The sequence below is a fragment of the Aulonocara stuartgranti genome, assembly GCF_965226115.1.
Source record: "Aulonocara stuartgranti genome assembly, chromosome: 22".
Lineage (NCBI taxonomy): Eukaryota > Metazoa > Chordata > Actinopteri > Cichliformes > Cichlidae > Aulonocara > Aulonocara stuartgranti.
Window position 1 is genome coordinate 34571333 of NC_138957.1, and position 17936 is coordinate 34589268.

Below are 17936 nucleotides of genomic sequence, written 5' to 3' on the forward strand. Positions count from 1 at the left end.
AGCTTCTGGCTGTTTCCCTGTACTCCTACTACGTCCCCAGAGGATTCCCACAGGTTTCCATCAACCTGGTTTAGATCCACCCCAGAGCTGATGCAGCTAAAACCACAAAGTACTTCATCAACACTCTGTACAAACTAGAGTAATTAACTCCGGACTCTCCCAAGTTCATCCTGGGTGATTTCAGTCACTGTTCCCCTGACAATTCGCTTAAAGGATACCAACGGTATGGGCCTCTTTGCTTAGGCTGCTGCCCCCGCGACCCGGCCTCGGATAAAGCGGATGAAGATGGATGGATGGATGGATGGATACCAACGGTATGTCAGGGGAAGACTCTGGATAAATGCTATGGCTCTGTACCAGATGCACTTAAAGCCCTCCCCCTTCTCGGCTCAGCAGACCACCACACCATCCTGCTGGCCCCTCAAGAGGATTAAAAAGGTCACCAAAAACATCAAGCAGTGGGCAGCAGAAAGTATCCTCACCCTACAAGGATGTTTCGAAGCCACTGACTGGGACAGCATTCTTTCTCTCCCAACAGGGAGGTGAAGAGAGCCATAGAAACTGCTAAACTGCAGTATAAAAACACTGTTGAAAAAAAATTCACCACAGGGGATCTCCGCTCAGTCTGGCAGGGCCTCAAAACCATGGCCTCTGTAAATACTGTGGTCACCACCCCCAGAACCATCCAGGTGGAGGGCAGCAACCCCTCCTCCCTACCTGACGACCTTAACGCTTTCTACAGCAGATTCGAGACGGACAACATCACCCAGCTTGAGGAGTCCAGATCCTCACTCACACCTGGCAGCTCTGCACTCACCTTCAGGACTGAGGACGTGGTGAGAGCCCTCAGGAGGACCAGGGAGAGGAGCTCACCCGGCCCTGACAACATCAGCAGTTCTGAGGCACTGTGCAGGGCAACTAGGAAGCGTGTTCCGGACTCTATTTCAACACTCAATTGGCAGTCAAACCGTCCCCCAGCTGTGGAAACACTCCACAGTCATCCCCATCTTCAAAAGAAACAACCCAAAGTCTCTGAATGATCTTCGTCCTGTGGCCCTCACCTCCCTTGTGATGAAGGCCATGGAGAAGATCATAAAACAGCACATCGTAAGAGCAACTGACCCCCTGATGGACCCACTCCAGTTTGCTTACCGTGCACGCAGAGGTGTCGATGATGCAAAAATCTTCATCTTGGACTCCATCCACAAACATCTGGAGCTCCCTGACTCCTCCGTCAGACTTCTGTTTGCTGATTTCACACCAGCGTTCAACACTCTGCAGCCTCATATCCTGGCCACTAAACATTCCTCCCGATTTCACCTGGATGATCAGCTGATCCTGTGGCTATTGGACCGTTTGACCAACAGGACTCAGAAAGTTCGGCTCAACAAGTCTCTTTCCGGTTTCTGTTCCACCTGCACTGGCTCCCCCCCAGGGCTGTGTGCTCTCCCCCCTGCTCTTCATCCTCTACACTGATGACTGCAGATCCACACAGCCCAACTGTCACCTGGTGAAATATGCTGACGACACAGTTCTCCTGTCACTGCTGTCAGGCCCTCTCGACACCACGGGCCCGCTCTGCAGGAGTTTGTAGAGTGGTGTGACAAAACCAAAGAGATGGTGGTGACCTTCTCCAGTAGGCAGAGGGATCTGGCTGCTTCAGTCACCACCACCATCCATGGGAAGCCAGTGGAGGTAGTTGAGGAGTACAAATACCTGGGAACCATCTTTGACAACCTCCTGAAATTCTCTGCCAACACAGAGGAGATTCTCAGGTGGTGCCACCAACAGCTATACCTTCTTAGGAAACTCAACTCCTTTGGAGTCAGCACAGCCATCATGATGACTTTTTATGATGCCTTCCTGGAAAGCATCACGACCTTCTCCATCACCTGCTGGTTCCACTCCCTCAGCCTTCAGAACAGGAACAGACTGCAGCACACGGCAACAGTGTGCTCTAAAATCATTGGCCTGCCTGTCAGAACTCTGGCACAGGTTTTCAGCCAACAGGTCCTTAGACAGGCAGCCAAAATCATCAACAACCCCTCTCACATTCTTCACCCCGGAATTCAATGGCTCCCCTCTGGGCGACGCCCCTGCTGCATTTCCTACAGGACTGAGAGGAGGAGGAGAGCCACCTTTGTCCCCAAAGCCACTCTGCTTTTTAACTCCAGCCAATAAGAACATTTCCCACACCCATAAACATAAAATACTCTACACTCTTTTTATACTGCCGACACTTTACTCACTTTTAGTCACTTACAGTTATATATTTACTTATTCAGTCACTTTAATTTAAAACTGTGTACATAATGTATATTCTGTGTATTTATTATCTCACTCTATTGCCTGTTTATGCCCTGTCCTTATCTTCAACGTCATGCTGCTCTGTTGTATCTTAATTGCCCCGAGATGATAAATAAAGTCTTTCTGCTTCTGATTCTGATTCTAAATGCAGAGGACTTATTCCCTACAGGATTAATAAAGTGTGCAAAAAAATTATTTGTTGAGTTTGTTTGTCTCAGAGTCAGAGAGCCGTGTCTCTCTACAGTCAGAGGTTTTTGTACGGCGCCTCAATGAGTTTGTATCACTGTGGTACACGTTCGGTGGAGGAACCAGACTGGAATTTGGAAGTAAGTCAAAAACAAAGTTACTTCTATGTCCTATTCTTTTTTTTTTTTTTTAGAAAAAATATATATCTTGAGTAATGTCCAAGTTATGTTTAGCATTTTTATTTTTTGGGGGTTTGGTTTTGGTAGGCTGAGAAACAAACTGACTTTTAGAAAAGTAACCATAAAAAATTATTTAAATTTGGAAAACACAAGGTTATGCACTACAATTATTTGCTTTAACTGGTTGAGCCTGTAGGTTTAGTTCAGTCTGACAGTCAGAGAGCTGTGTCTCTCTACAGTCAGAGGTTTTTGTACGGCGACTCAATGAGTTTGTATCACTGTGGTGGACTTTTGGTGGAGGAACCAGACTGGAATTTGGAAGTAAGTTACTGTTGTAAAAATAAGATCTTTTATTTGCTTCAATTGTTGACTGTTGGCTGAGAGAAAAACATTTAAAAACTTTTTTCCCCCTGATATATCAAGGAGGCTGACAGAAATTTATGTCTAAATATGTGTTTGAAACGTTAACCTACTTGCTGTTGATAAAACTGTTCCTTCAGTGATTTTTCTGTATATGATCTTCACGGTAAGTTGTGGATAAACAACATTTACTTGAATAAAAATCTTCAAATGAAATTAAACAGACTAAACTTAGATAGTTTCAGATTAAGGTTAACTGTATAGTAAATATCTCTGTTTATGAAGTAAATAGTTTGAGTTGTTTTCTAAACGTATTTCCCAGTAATCCTTAAAATCATGAGTGAGTCAGATTTTTGTGAGTTTAACACTCTTTTGTAAAATGTTGCACTTTTTTCCTTCTGTATGTGGTTTGGACATATTTCACTGCTGTTATTTCTGTGCTGAGAGGTTTCTTAAAGGGAAGTGAAACAACGTGTGAGTGACTGTTGGAGCAGAAAAACATCTGACAGAAACTACCTGTTACCCGTTCTCTAAGCTGATTGGTGTCTCCTAGGTGATGTCCGTCCCACCCTGACGGTGCTCGCCCCTTCCAGTAAGGAGCTGGAGCAGGGGAATGCCACGCTCACATGTCTGGCCAACAAGGGCTTTCCCTCAGACTGGAGTCTGTCCTGGATCGTTGACGGCCGCAGATGCAGCGGCATTGGTTGGGAAGTGAGCAGGAGCCCCGGGGCGCTGCAGACAGACAGGCTCTACAGCTGGAGCAGCACCCTGATGCTGCCTGCAGACCAGTGGGAGAAGGTGGGCTCTGTGACCTGTGAGGCCACGAGGGGCTCCGATACTCCACTCTCAGAGACTCTGAGGAGAGACCAGTGTTCCCAGTCCTGAGCTGATTCACTGGGGGCATGATGCTGTTTTTTTTTTGTTTTTTTTGATTGTTTGTTTGTTTTTGTGGGGGGGGGGGGTGTTGTTGCTTTTTTTTTTAACTTTGCTACAGCTCTCAGTCTGCAGTCTTTTTCAATCTCAGTCTCTTTATTCTTAAGTCCTTAGTTGCCTGTTTTAACAACTTGTCTCAAGATTTTACAGCAATAAAGATTTTTCACCTGAACATTGCTCGTTATTTCTTCTGTTTGTTATATATGTATAAATATATTAACATGGATTTCAACATTTTTAATGTCAACACATTTTATTAGATAACATTTTCAATCTGGTTACAAACAATTAAGTTGACTAATTAAAATATATAAACCAGTTAAAGAAAAACAGGAAAATGTCAATGAAAAAATATATACTGGAAAAATCAACAGGCTGACACAGTAAATCATGTTTGTTTGTAAATAATCTGCATTCATATGTATCGTGTTGATAACAACAATGATGATATTTGTAAATAAAAATATTATATTTATTAATGATGTAATTTTCCTGCACCTGTAATTAGTGGTGCAACGGATCACGGTAGATCCGTAATCCGAGCCGATCCTACTCCACGGTTTGGTACACACGTGATCCGAAGATTCGAAAAAGAAGAAAAAGTGTGTGTATGGTGTGCGTGGTCAGTCTGTCAAGCGATGGAAAAGATATATATAAATCTTATAAAGTTTGTATCTGTCTTGTGTGAAACTGGGATGAAAGCATACAAGAGTGAAAACAGATATAAGATCCCTAGAAAAATTATATAAATGAACCTTGTATGTTTTGGATACTTACTAAAACAATATATGAAAGTGGCCACTTTCATGAGTAAATCATATAAGCCTTATATGATTCACTATATGAAGTAGGCCACATCTCATGCAAGTTTTTTCTATTTCTTTTCCATATGGGTATGGTCAGCGCTAGCGGTCCAAGTGGAGGAGCAGAGGAGTTTGTGGTATTTAAGCAGCCCTTTGCTGCCCAATCCGACCGGGCTAAAGCTATTTCGGAAGCTATCGGGGTGTTTAGCTGCAGACGGGAGGCCGTATTCCGTTGTGCAAAACAACTAGTCAACGCGTTAGTTGACGCATTGATGCCGTGCAGCCCCACGCACGGGGTGATCTGTGGTAACTAGTTAACGGAGATTTGCCGCGTTAATGCAGTTATGGCATTAACATCATTTTAAGCAGATTTACGCTGACAGCACTTGTTTAAACTATGATGAACATGCTTGAGCCACGCTATGATATCCCGTTGCGTGTCCACTTCAGTGAAAAGATTGTACCCAGGCATGTATGAGCAGGAAAAGTTTAAAGCTATGGCTGAACTGTCCTCTTCTGTTGCCCAACTACAAATGGGTGGACCTCCATGGCAACGGAAAGCTACGTGACCGTGACCGCTCGTTATATCACAGCAGAGTGTTAGATACAAAGCCCTGTACTGCCCTATACTGTACCTTAATTTGTTTTTATATAATTGCGTGGAATGAGTCTTGAGTTGAATTTTTTAATAGGCAAAAAATACTTAAATAAGTTAATAAGTAAATGTTAAATTTTTGTCTTTTTTTCTTTTTTTTGCTGATCTGAAAATTGATCCGATCCATCACCTAAAACCGTGATCTGATCCCAACCGTGAGATTTTTGACCACTACCTGTAATAGACGTGCACATGATGTCTGAAAAATGACCCAGTCCAAAGTTTAAATGTTGAAGGTCACATTGACGTCCAGGTTGTCATAGTTGGACAACCAAATGCCCAGAATTGATCATGGACCGACGGACCCAACATAGACATGATCATCACGTCTGTCTGACGTTCACTGCTCCCTTTATGGGTCACCAGAGTAGATCATCTTTTTCTGTCCCACCAACTCTCTGCATGTCCTCCTTCATCCATGAACAAACTCTGAGATCTTCCTCTTTTCCTCCTGCCTGGAAGCTTCACATCACCTCAGCTCTCTTAGGTGTAATCATTCTAATCTTTGATGTGCTTAGTTATAATCTTATCCATCCTGGACACTCCTAATGGAAATCTCTGCTACCTCCACCACGGCCTCCCGTCTTTGACATTTGGATTCAAACTTTTATCATTTTAGGCATTTCTGCTTCTTTGATCTGATATTTTAAATTAACTGTTTAAACACAAATATGTGAAATGAACCAAATGTCTGCTTACAACTTTGTTCTGATTTGGCAATGATGCCTATCTGTTGCCATGGTCACTGAGCTTAGCAGGGGAAGTGAAACACTGAACAGTTTCTCTCTCTCTTTCTCTACAATGGGTGCTGACCCCCTACAGTGAGGATACAAGGCTACAGTCTTGTGTCCTGTTCCATCCAAAGCAACGGAGAGTGCACACGGCAGGTGAAGAAGAGAGTGCAGTCAGGGTGGAGTGGGTGGAGACGAGTGTCAGGGGTGATTTGTGACAGAAGGAAGACCTGCTATGATATATGGTTAGGAGACGAGGGCACTGACAAAAAGACAGGAGGCCGAGTTCAAGGTGGTACAGGTGCAGATGTTGAGCTTTTCACTGGGAGTGATCAGGACGAACAAGATGAAAAATGAATACATCAGAGGGACGACACAGCTTCAGAGTCTTGGAGAATCAGTTTCTACTGCTAAATTCTGTTATTTTCTTCTTAATATAACTGCACACTCTCTATATGCTCTTGTAAAGCTGAGGAGCCAAAGAATTTCATTATGGATTAATGTGGCTACACTGTTTATCTGTACATGACAATAAAACCTGAAACTTGAAACTTGACCTTGAACAGCAGTGGGCTGAGGAAACAAACAACCCTGAGGAGCTCCAGGGCTCAGGGTGGTGGTGTTGGAGATGCTGTAACTCGGCTGGATGGTGTTTGGCTTGAAATGCTACTGATTTAGCATCAGTGTGTGAGCTAATGATAGTGAAGCTGTTTATGAAATGTGTGCCTGACTTCTTCTGTGGCTGATCTAAATGAACAGAAGGTCCTCTTTGCAGAAGGCAGATGAGTTCACACTAATGCACTAAGTGACTTTATTCATCCTGAACTCTGCTCTGATTGGCTGTTCAGTTTCAGAATCCACTTTTGCTGGAGGAACCACACTGGAATTTTTCATTATAAAATTTAAAAATCAAAAGTTCACTGTTAAATGATTATTATGATGGAAACTGCTTTCTACCCACTCAAAACTCAGGAAATCTCCGTTTCCACAATAATAATCATTTAACAGTGAACTTTAGATTTTTAAGTTTTATAATGAAAAATTCAGTCTGTTCATGAAATTGTGTTTGTGCTCATTGAACTGTGTCAGTCTCTGCTGCAGCTGGAAGTTACTGCAGTTTCTGTTCAGTCTGACTGAGGGAGGTTTTTGTACGACTGTTTTTCACTGTGTGAACACAAGCTGACTGTTGATAACATGAGCACTCTGACAGTAATAAACTGCTGCATCTTCAGCCTGGACTCCACTGATGGTCAGAGTGAAGTCAGAGTTTGATCCACTGCCTGTAAAACGAGCTGGAATCCCTGAATATCGAGTGCTAGCAAAGTAAATGAGCAGTTTAGGAACTCCTCCATCTTTCTGTTGGTACCAGGCTAAAAGATGGTTGTTGTTATAAACACCAACATCCTGACTGGTCCGACACTTGATGCTCACAGTTTCTCCCACAGCAGAGCTCACTGCTCCAGGCTGAGTCACTGTGATCTGTCCTCTGGACTCTGAGGACACAGAGACAAAAACATAAAGCAGCTTCATGGTTTTGTGGGCTTCATTTCAGAGGGACAGATGTTGATAGAGGAGAGGAGTTTGATTCTCTGGACTTTACCTGTGAAGCAGCAGCAGAGGAGAGTCCAGATGAGGACGCAGATCAAAGTCATGTTTTTGATGAGGAGGATTTCTGTGGCTTCTGTTGTGATGAAGGACAGCTGTCAGTCATCCAGTGTTCAACTCTCAGGACTATAAACTCTCCCAGAGCACTGGAGCATGGTGCTGCTGATGCAAAGTGCCTCTCTATGGAAATCATCTGACTCTTTTGTTGTGAGTCAATTTGCTGCATTGACTTGGAACCAGTTGTCCTCTTAGAGTGAAGGGTCACTGAAAATGTATTAAAGTTGCTCTAGTTTTGAACTCCAGCTCTTTGAGTTACACCTGAATTCTGCTGCGCCTTTGCTGTGTGCCCTCATATATCGCCCTCCCAAGCTTAACAAGGATTTTATCAAAGAGTTTTAAGGTTTTATGGCTGGAATCGTTCTTAAATTTGACAGTTTTTTAATCCTTGGTGATTTTAACATCCATGTCTGCTGTGACTCTAAACTGTTGGTCAAGGACTTTTTTAAATATTATTGACTCTTTTAACTTGACCCAGTGGGTTACTGGTCCCACGCATGAAAAAGGTCACACACTGGACTTGGTGCTCTCCCACGGGTTGGATGTGTGCATCACGGAAATATCCGAGTTGCGCATCTCCGATCATCTTCCTGTGTTGTTCACTCTAACACTGCGCTGCTCGATGGATAAGCCGTACGTCCCAGCGCACAAAAAGCGAGCGCTTAATGCTCTAACAGCTCCCGCTTTTTCTGCTGCCTTTATGGACTCTGGAATAATGAACTCCAACTGTAAAAGTGTTGAGGACCTTTCGGACATTCTTCATTCTACCTGCACTGATATCTTGGACTCTATTGCTCCGCTCAGGACTGTGCGCGCTAAGCATTTATCAGAGCCGTGGTTGAATGAACATACGCGCTCCCTCAGACGTGACTACAGACGCGCTGAAAGGAGATGGAAAAAGGACAGATTGTATGTTTCCCTACAGATTTTAAGGACTCGTCTTTCTGCTTACCAAGAAGCTGTAAAAACTGCAAAGACACAGTTTGTCTCAAACTTAGTGTCAGTAAACAGTCACAGGCCTCAGGTACTTTTTAACGTTCTTAATTGCTTTCCTAGTTTATGTGATAATTCTGGAGTCACTTCTTCACCAAGTATGTGCGATGATTTTTTAGCATTTTTTAATGACAAGATCCTATCGATCAGGGCCCTTGTCTCGTTGTCTGCTGCCTCAGATCAGAGTCCTTCTCCTGTGTGCTCAGCTGTCTTAGAGCAGTTTGAGCCAGTCTCCCTTAAGGACTTGACCGCGGTAGTTAGTAACCTAAGATCATCACACTGCCACTCTGATTGTCTCCCCCGAGCTTGCTTAAAAACACTTTTAATACTGTTGGGCCTTTCATCCTGAGATTAATTAATACGTCCCTTGCTACAGGCTGCGTCCCATCATGCTTTAAACAAGCTGTAGTTCAGCCTCTTCTTAAAAAACAAAACCTGGACCCAACTGTTCTGTCCAACTACAGGCCTATCTCAAAGCTTCCTTTCCTATCTAAAGTCTTGGAGAAAGTGGTCTACCTACAGTTGCAGGCACACCTTGATTTTAATATGATCTCTGAAAAATTTCAATCTGGTTTTAAATCACTACATAGCACTGAGACGGCACTTTTAAGGATTTCTAACGATATTCTTTTAACTCTGGACTCTGGCAGCCCTGCTACCCTTTTATTGTTGGACTTGTCAGCAGCTTTTGACACGGTCGACCATGACATCCTGTTATCACGGCTAGAATTTCATGCTGGCCTAAAAGGATCTGCCCTACAGTGGTTTCGTTCCTATTTGTCAGAAAGGTTTTTTCATGTCAATATGGGCCCCCACAACTCCAAAATAGCCCCTCTTAAATACAGTGTACTTCAAGGCTCTATTTTGAGTCCTGCCCTGTTCGCACTCTATTTGTTGCCATTGGGCTCCATCTTCTCGCGGTGCAGCATTTCATTTAATTGTTTTGCTGATGATTTGCAGATTTATCTACCTTTAAAAGCAGGGTCAGACCATCCGCAGCTCTTATTACGCTGCCTTGACGATGACAAACAGTGGTTGTCATTACTTTTTTTAAAGTTAAATGAAAATAAAACTGAGGTTGTTATTTTTGGCAACTTTAATCATATCGACAGCACTCTGGGCACCCTTTCCTCGTATTGGACACATGTAAAAAACCTCGGTGTCTACATTGATGGTTCTTTTAAATTGAATAAGCAGGTGAGTGCAGTAGTTCAGTCCTGTTTTTTTCAGTTAAGACAGCTAGCCAAGGTAAAGCCATACCTTCCGGCTAACGTCTTTGAACGTGTTATTCACCTTTTTCTTACTTGCAGATTGGACTACTGCAATTCATTGTATTATGGTCTAGATCAGGCCACCATCCATCGTCTTCAGATGGTTCAAAATGCTGCTGCTCGCCTGCTAACTGGTACCAAACGGAGAGAGCATATAACCCCAGTTTTAGCTTCTTTACACTGGCTTCCTGTCTCCTACAGGATCCAATTTAAACTTCTACTTTTTGTTTTGAAGTCACTTAATGCCCGAGCCCCTCCTTACCTGTCTGAGCTCCTCGCTGCCTATGCTCCAGGAAAAAAAAAGAGTCCAGCACCTCTCCAGGAGACTGGTTCCAGAGCTCAAGCCATGCGTAGAGGTGAGCCTGACTATATCTAGCCAGTACCTCTCAACCTCACGCACTAACTCAGGCTCCTTCCCCACCAGAGAGGTGACATTCCATGTCCCTATTGCCAGTCTTGGCAGCCGGGGATCAGTCCGCCAGCGCCTCCGCTCCTGGCCGCCACCCGGCACACAATGCACCCGACCCCCATGGCGCCTCCTGCGGGTGGTGGGCCTGCGGGAGGATGGGCCCATGTCTCCTCTTCGGGCTGTGCCCGGCCGGGCCCCATGGACTAAGGCCCGGCCACCAGACGCTCGCCCTCGGGCACCCTCCCCGGGCCTGGCTCCAGGGCGGGGCCCCGGTAACCCTATCCCAGGCAGGGTAAACTGTTCCCTCAATGTTCTCTTCATAAGGGTCTTCTAAATCGCTCTTTGTCTGGTCCCTCACCCAGGACCAATTTGCCATGGGAGACCCTACCAGGGGGCAAAAGCCCCCAGACAACATAGCCCCTGGGATCCCAGGGACACACAAACCCTCCACCATGATAAGGTAGCGATTCACGGAGAGGCAAAAAGAAGATTTCCTGCAAAAATCCATGTCACAAGCTATAACACAGCCAAAATGATCACAAAATTTAAAAAAAAAGTATAAAAGATGCTTTAAAATGTGAACATCTGTTGATCCTGTTGCAGTCCCTAAATTTATGGCTCAAAGAATGAGAGGATGAGATGAGATGCCACAAGGCTGCTGCTGGTCTTTTAATAAAGCTTTTAATAAAGGGGATGTAGCTCCTCCCAAAAGGACACACGGAAGCAAAAGGAGGAAGAAAACCGTGAAAAGTTCCAACAGGGCAGATTGTTAAACATCAGGTGTTGTAAAAAGGTTGAATGTGTTCTTATGTCCACATCTAATGTGAGTCGAGCTGTTTGGGTCACGTCAGCGGTCGATGAACCAGCTGCTCTTCATAATTTCTCATCCTGAAGCAGTTCTTTGTCCTGCATTTGATTCTGATCATCACATTAAAACTATATTAATAAAGAGATTCAGTGACATAATTAAAGTACATGGTATCATTTGCATGGAGAACTTTACCAAAAACAGGAGCAGAGAGAAAACAGTCTGTATCTCTTGTTGTCTTACAGTGAATTACTATGATCCCATTTTCATTGCTGACAGTAATGCTAACAATAATTTAAAATAGAACATAAATACTCTCAAATCAGCTGTGTTAATGGAAATACTTATAACTGTCAGTATGTACTGATAAATTAAATTCAAATGTAGTAATATATAATATAGAGCATGTACTTAAAACACTTCAGAGACACGTTGCCTGAAGTTTTTGCTTTAAAGATGATTACATGATAATCATAAATATTTGTGCTTGTGTGGAATTTAAAGCAGGATGAATTAGTCATTAGTCTTTTGACTTTGAGAAAATTGTTTCTAACTTTCATAATTCAAAGATCAAATATTTAAATGATTGCTTTCACTCGTTGGATATTCTCTGTTTTTGTCACGGCTCGGGGCAGCGGCCGTGTGAAGAGTGGAGGACTCAAATGCAGCACTTCCTTAGATGTGAAGGCGATTTATTGACAATACTGAACATAAAGTGGAGATGGCAAACAGAACTAAGGACGAACTAAACTGGGAGAAACTACACAAAGGAGTGGTAAACCTGAACATGAAGGGAGAACAGCAGGGAGAGCACGCAGGGGAATTCACTGGGTATGAACACAGACGACGCGACGAGGAAAAGAGGTAAACACACACTATAAATACACAGAGAGACACTGGGAAATCACACACAGGTGGGAGAAACAGCTGGACCTGATTAACCTGACGAGACAGGGGAACACTAACACCAGGGACCACCAGAGGGAGCACAAACCCAGAACCCAGTATCTAAAATCCCAAACACAAACCATCCCAAAACAGCCACGAATAATAATGAAAGTAATAACAATAAAGAACACAAACACAAAGTCACTGAGTCATGGCCGCAGGACCATGACAGTTTTACAGATAATTAATTGTAGCAATAAAATAAAAATTTTGTACACAAAGAACTTTAAATCAAAATAATAAAAAATAATGAAAATGTTATAACTGATGATATTAACATTTATAAAAAAAATATTATAACAAAATATAAAAGTATTTTATCAACATGAAATAATGTGTGTTTCTGAGCAGCTGTCAGTTCAGATGATCTTTTTTCTCAGTTCCTCTCCAGCTGTGTGAGGTTTTTGTACAGCGTTGTATCACTGTGTGAACGGGAAGCTGCTACACTGCTGACAGTAATAAACTCCTGCATCTTCAGCCTGAACTCTGCTGATAGTCAGAGTGAAGTCAGTCCCAGATCCACTTCCACTGAAACGATCAGAAACTCCAGACTGACGGCTGGTAGCATAATAAATTAAGAGTTTGGGAGATTCTCCGTCCTTTTGAAGGTACCAGTGGCGGCATGAGCCAACACTTGAACTGGCTTTACATCTGACAGAGACAGTCTGTCCTGGAACAACAGACTGAGCTGTAGGAGTCTGAGTCAGGATGATTTCTGCTGATGAAGCTGGAAACATGAAAAAGTGGAGAAAAGTTATTGAGATGATGAACATCCAAACATTAGAGGGTCATTTCTTTAACATGGAGAACAGATGGAAGAAGGTCAGTGCTGCTGGTTTCAGAGTTTCTCCATCAGAGCAGAACATCATTGTGGTGAACCTGGCTGCATGCTGAAGCAAAGTTTTCACAGAGAGTCTCACCCTGAACAAGGAGCCCCAGGGTGGCCAGCAGTAGAGTCAGTGACATCATCATTGTGCTGCTGGTGTGTGAGTGGCTCTGAAAGGCCTGGACAGCCACTGATCAACACTGGCCTCTTAACAGCTGTGAGCAGAGAGGCAGGACACATATGCAAACACACAGAGTCAGTCAGCTGCAGCTGTCCTGAGCTTACAAAGCCTCCCTCGACTGAATAATGAAAGAATTCATGACATCTAGTGGAGAGAAATAGTTTTGATTTCTTCTCCTGAGAAAAGCTGAAATTATTCAGAAACATAATGAACAACAGAACATAAGACACAGTTCTAACATCAATGTATTTGTAACACTTAATATTGACACAGTAAAAAGCATTAGTAAGATATTAGTAAGTGCTAAATTCAGCATTTATAAAACATTACTTAGTTTGTAATTTATAAAAATAGATATAAATACATGAAAAAACAGACTGTGGAAGAGAGACAGAGATTAATAATAACTATTGATTAAATACAGAGAGGTGTTTAAACACATAGTGAGTCAAAGGGGAGTAAAGGTGGGAATCCCCCAGCAGCCTGATCCAGCCCTAACTATATGCTTTAGCAAAAAGGAAAGTTTGAAGCCTAAAAGTAGAGATAGTGTCTGTCTCCTGAATCCAAACTGGAAGCTGGTTCCACAGAAGAGGGGCCTGAACACTGAAGGCTCTGCCTCCCATTCTACTTTTAAATACTCTAGGAACAACAAGTAGGCCTGCAGAGTGAGAGCGAAGTGCTCTAATAGGGTGATATGATGTTATGGGTTCATTCAGATAAGATGGGCCCTGATTATTCCAGACGAATGTGAGGGGAAGGATTTACAGAGGTGATTAAAAAATTAATTTCACAACCCCAATCCTTTCTAGTTTCTAATCTGCCTCTAATCTAGTTTTCTACCCTCCAACCAGCTCAGACGCACACTTATTGTTTCCCCAACAAGTAATATGAATACATAGTACCTGCTTCAAGTCCTCCACCATAATCCCTGTCCCCAAGAAACCTAGGATCACTGGACTAAATGACTACAGACCCGTGGCTCTGACATCTGTGGTCATGAAGTCATTTGAGCGCCTAGTTCTCTCCCATCTCAGGACCCTCACGGCCCCCCTCCTGGACCCCTGCAGTTTGCATATAGAGCCAACAGGTCTGTAGACGACGCCATCAACATGGCCCTACACTTCATCCTGCAGCATCTGGACTCCCCAGGAACCTACGCCAGGATCCTGTTTGTGGACTTCAGCTCTGCCTTCAACACCATCCTTCCAGACCATCTCCGAGGCAAGCTTTCCCAGATGAATGTGCCTGATCCCATCTGCCGGTGGATCACTGACTTCCTGACGGACAGGAAGCAGCATGTGAGGCTGGGAAAGAATGTCTCGGACTCCCGGACCATCAGCACCGGCTCCCCTCAGGGCTGTGTTCTTTCTCCTCTGCTCTTCTCCCTGTACACCAACTGCTGCACCTCCACCCACCAGTCTGTCAAGCTAATCAAGTTTGCAGATGACACCACCGTTATTGGACTCATCTCGGACGGGGATGAGTCTGCCTACAGGAGGGAGGTTGAACGTCTGGTGTCCTGGTGCAGCCACAACAACCTGGTGCTGAATGCCCAGAAGACAGTGGAGATTATTGTGGACTTCAGGAAGCACACAGCTCCACTCCCCCCCATCATCCTGACTGACACCCCCATCACCTCAGAATCAGAATCAGAATCAGAAACTTTATTGTCATTGTCACGAGAACAACGAAATGAAGAATGGTCCCCGATCATTGCATCATCCCTAGCAATATCAAAATATAAATAAAACAATAAAATTCAATAAATAAAATAGATAGAATACTTAAAATACTAATAAGATATAACAGTAAAACATTCACATACATTCCCACACACATGCTTCAGGCCGTGCATAGATTAACACAAGAGTGGCGTGATGGACATTTTTTTGTAGTATTCAGATGTGTTATTGCAGTTGGATAACAGCTGTGTTTGAGTCTATTAGTCCTTGCTCTGATTGCCCTGTACCGTCTGCCTGAGGGCAACAGTTCGAACAGGGAGTGGCCAGGATGTGAGGTGTCTTTTATGATGTTTTGGGCCTTTTTAAAACAGTGGGCGTTGTGTAGAACTTCCAGTGTGGGGAGAGGGCAGCCAGTGATCTTTTGGGCGGTGTTAATGATCCCTTGGAGTGCTTTCCTCTGAGCCCCTGTGCAGCTAGTGTACCAAATACATATGCAGTAAGTTAGAACACTCTCAATGGTGGCTCTGTAGAAGGACACCAGCAGTTTCTGTGTGATGTTATTCCTCCTGAGAATTCTCAGGAAGTACAGTCTCTGTTGGGCCTTATATTAGAAAATATATTCCTTTTTTTTAATTTTTACAGTTCAGTAAGTTACTTTTTTTTTTTAACGTTTAACCTCTGTGGACTCTTTCCGCTTCCTGGGTACCACCATCACCCAGGACCTGAAGTGGGAGCCCACCATCACCTCCGTCATCAAGAAAGCCCAGCAGAGGATGTACTTCCTGAGGCAGCTGAAGAAATTCAACCTGCCAACACGGACGATGATGCAGTTCTACACTGCAATCATCGAGTCCATCCTCACCTCCTCCATCACCGTGTGGTACGCTGGAGCCACTATCAGGGACAAACAGAGACTGCAGCGTGTTGTGCGCTCTGCTGAGAAGGTGATTGGCTGCAGACTCCCATCTTTGCAGGACCTGTACACCTCCAGGACATTGCGGCGTGCAGCTCGGATCTCAGCTGACCCTTCTCACCCTGGACACAGTCTGTTTGACCTGCTCCCCTCAGGCAGGAGGCTCCGGTCCATCCGCACCAGAACCTCTCGCCATAAGAACAGTTTCTTCCCCTCTGCTGTTGGACACATGAACAATAACCATATGACTGTCCCCACCACTAACACATGACCCTACGCTGTGTTCACTGCATCATTCCATGTTTGGCACTGATCACCACCTGCACTCATGTATATATCTTTCTACGTAGCACTCTTAATTCTTATTCTCATGTATATATCTCATGTATAGCTCATGCACATATCTTTCTACGTAGCACTTTTAATTCTTATTCCTACTTTTATTTTTTCATGTCTATTTAAGTGCTATTTATGACACCATGTTTGCACTGAAGCACCGCAGCAATTTCCTGATGTTGTAAACCTGCTCAACATTTGGCAATAAACCCCTTTCTGATTCTGATTCTGATGTGTTTTTAACATCCCATCAATGTCACGGACTGCGATGGCAGATGTGGAGTTGTGGAACAGGAGGACCCAAATGCAGGACTCGGGTGCAGGTGAAGAGTGAGGGAAAAAACCACAACAATGTTCAGCACTGTGGCTCTCGTGTGATTCTCGCTGAATCGCCACACAGTGCAAGTGTCCATAAATGGTGAAAGGTGACAACTCCAAAAAACCCCAATTCCAATCTGGGACTCCCGATTCCTGGTGGCGCACAGACAACACAGCTCAGCCGGGATCCACAGTAGCGAGGTCATTCGCACTAGCTTGTCTACAGTTGTATTCAACAGGTTTTGACGTTAAGAATCCCACACCGACTGGATCCACACTCTTAAATATCGCACTCCCAACGAGCGTAATCTGCTGCAGCCGGCTGCCGGTAACGAGCGGCAGGTGTGGCTGCCTCCAGCGCAGGAACACTTCTGGGGTCACGATCCCTCCGGCGAGCCAAAACATCCGGGAGTGCAAACAAACATAAACACACAAGGAGAAAGAAAGGAGAAAGAGCACAACCAACACTACCAACAGAACATATTACTTTATCAAGACTCCCCAGACCCAGGCTGTGACAATTAAGAAGACTGGATAACACGATGCATTAAAATCTATGATCATATCAAATAACCTTGAAGAATTACTGAACTGATCACTCCAGATTGTTTCAATCTTATAAGAGATGGTCCTTTTTCTTCCTCCGTTGGTGACCTGCTGGAACTGAGGACAGACACTTTTTTCTTCAGCAAATTCATTTTTCTGATTGCATTTATAACTTTTCACATCTTTCCATTTATCATTCCTTTCATTGATCCTTGTTTTTTTATTAATAAAAAAGTTAATTTCTGCATTCATCACTTGTACCTCCAATAATCATGTGTAGTAATACTGAGATCAATAATTCAACTGATAGTTGGGACTAAATAACTTGTGAATGTGACCCACTGCAGAATTAAACTACCAACAGGCCGAGGTTACAGGAAGAACAACCTGTTTTCTAAATATCAAGATCATTTCTTTTACTGTGAACAGACATTTAATAATTAACATAATTACAATATTAAAGAAATCTCTTATACAAGAATCAGAATTTACAAGTATTAAAGAAACAAATGAATCTGCTGTATTTTGTAACCTTTTGTGGATCCTCAGCCTTCAGTCACACAGGCCGAGTGTCCCCCCGTCAACCTCCAGTCACGAGGGGAAAATAAGTTTCCGTTGACCAGTTGGTGTTGCTGGAGTTTGTGGCTCCTACTGGTTGTAGTCAGAGCCAACAAACTCTTACTGCTGGCTCAAATCGGTTGCACTGACGGCGGTTTGGTTTCTAGCAGATCACTGCAGTCGCTGACTTGTCTGCAAACACTCGTTGATTCACCATGCAGGGGTAGTGAAACTTGTTAAAGTGCAACGCAAACAGGAAATAGAGAATGGATGACTGCAGCTGAGTAATCTACAAACACATGCAGGTACTACAGGTTAGTAACATTTACTA

General features: G+C 43.6%; 2 long non-coding RNA genes across 2 annotated transcripts; one reads left to right on the forward strand and one right to left on the reverse strand.

Annotated features, from left to right (window-relative positions):
- The first annotated feature begins 2645 nt into the window (after positions 1–2645).
- Positions 2646–4137, forward strand: LOC309699558. Its single transcript, XR_014274380.1, has 2 exons — positions 2646–2993; positions 3586–4137. It is a non-coding gene; the product is annotated as an uncharacterized lncRNA (long non-coding RNA).
- Positions 4138–12599: 8462 nt separating this feature from the next.
- LOC309699564 lies at positions 12600–13352 on the reverse strand. Its single transcript, XR_014274387.1, has 2 exons — positions 13166–13352; positions 12600–12972 (listed from the first exon to the last, which is right to left on the reverse strand). It is a non-coding gene; the product is annotated as an uncharacterized lncRNA (long non-coding RNA).
- Between the last annotated feature and the right edge of the window lie 4584 nt (positions 13353–17936).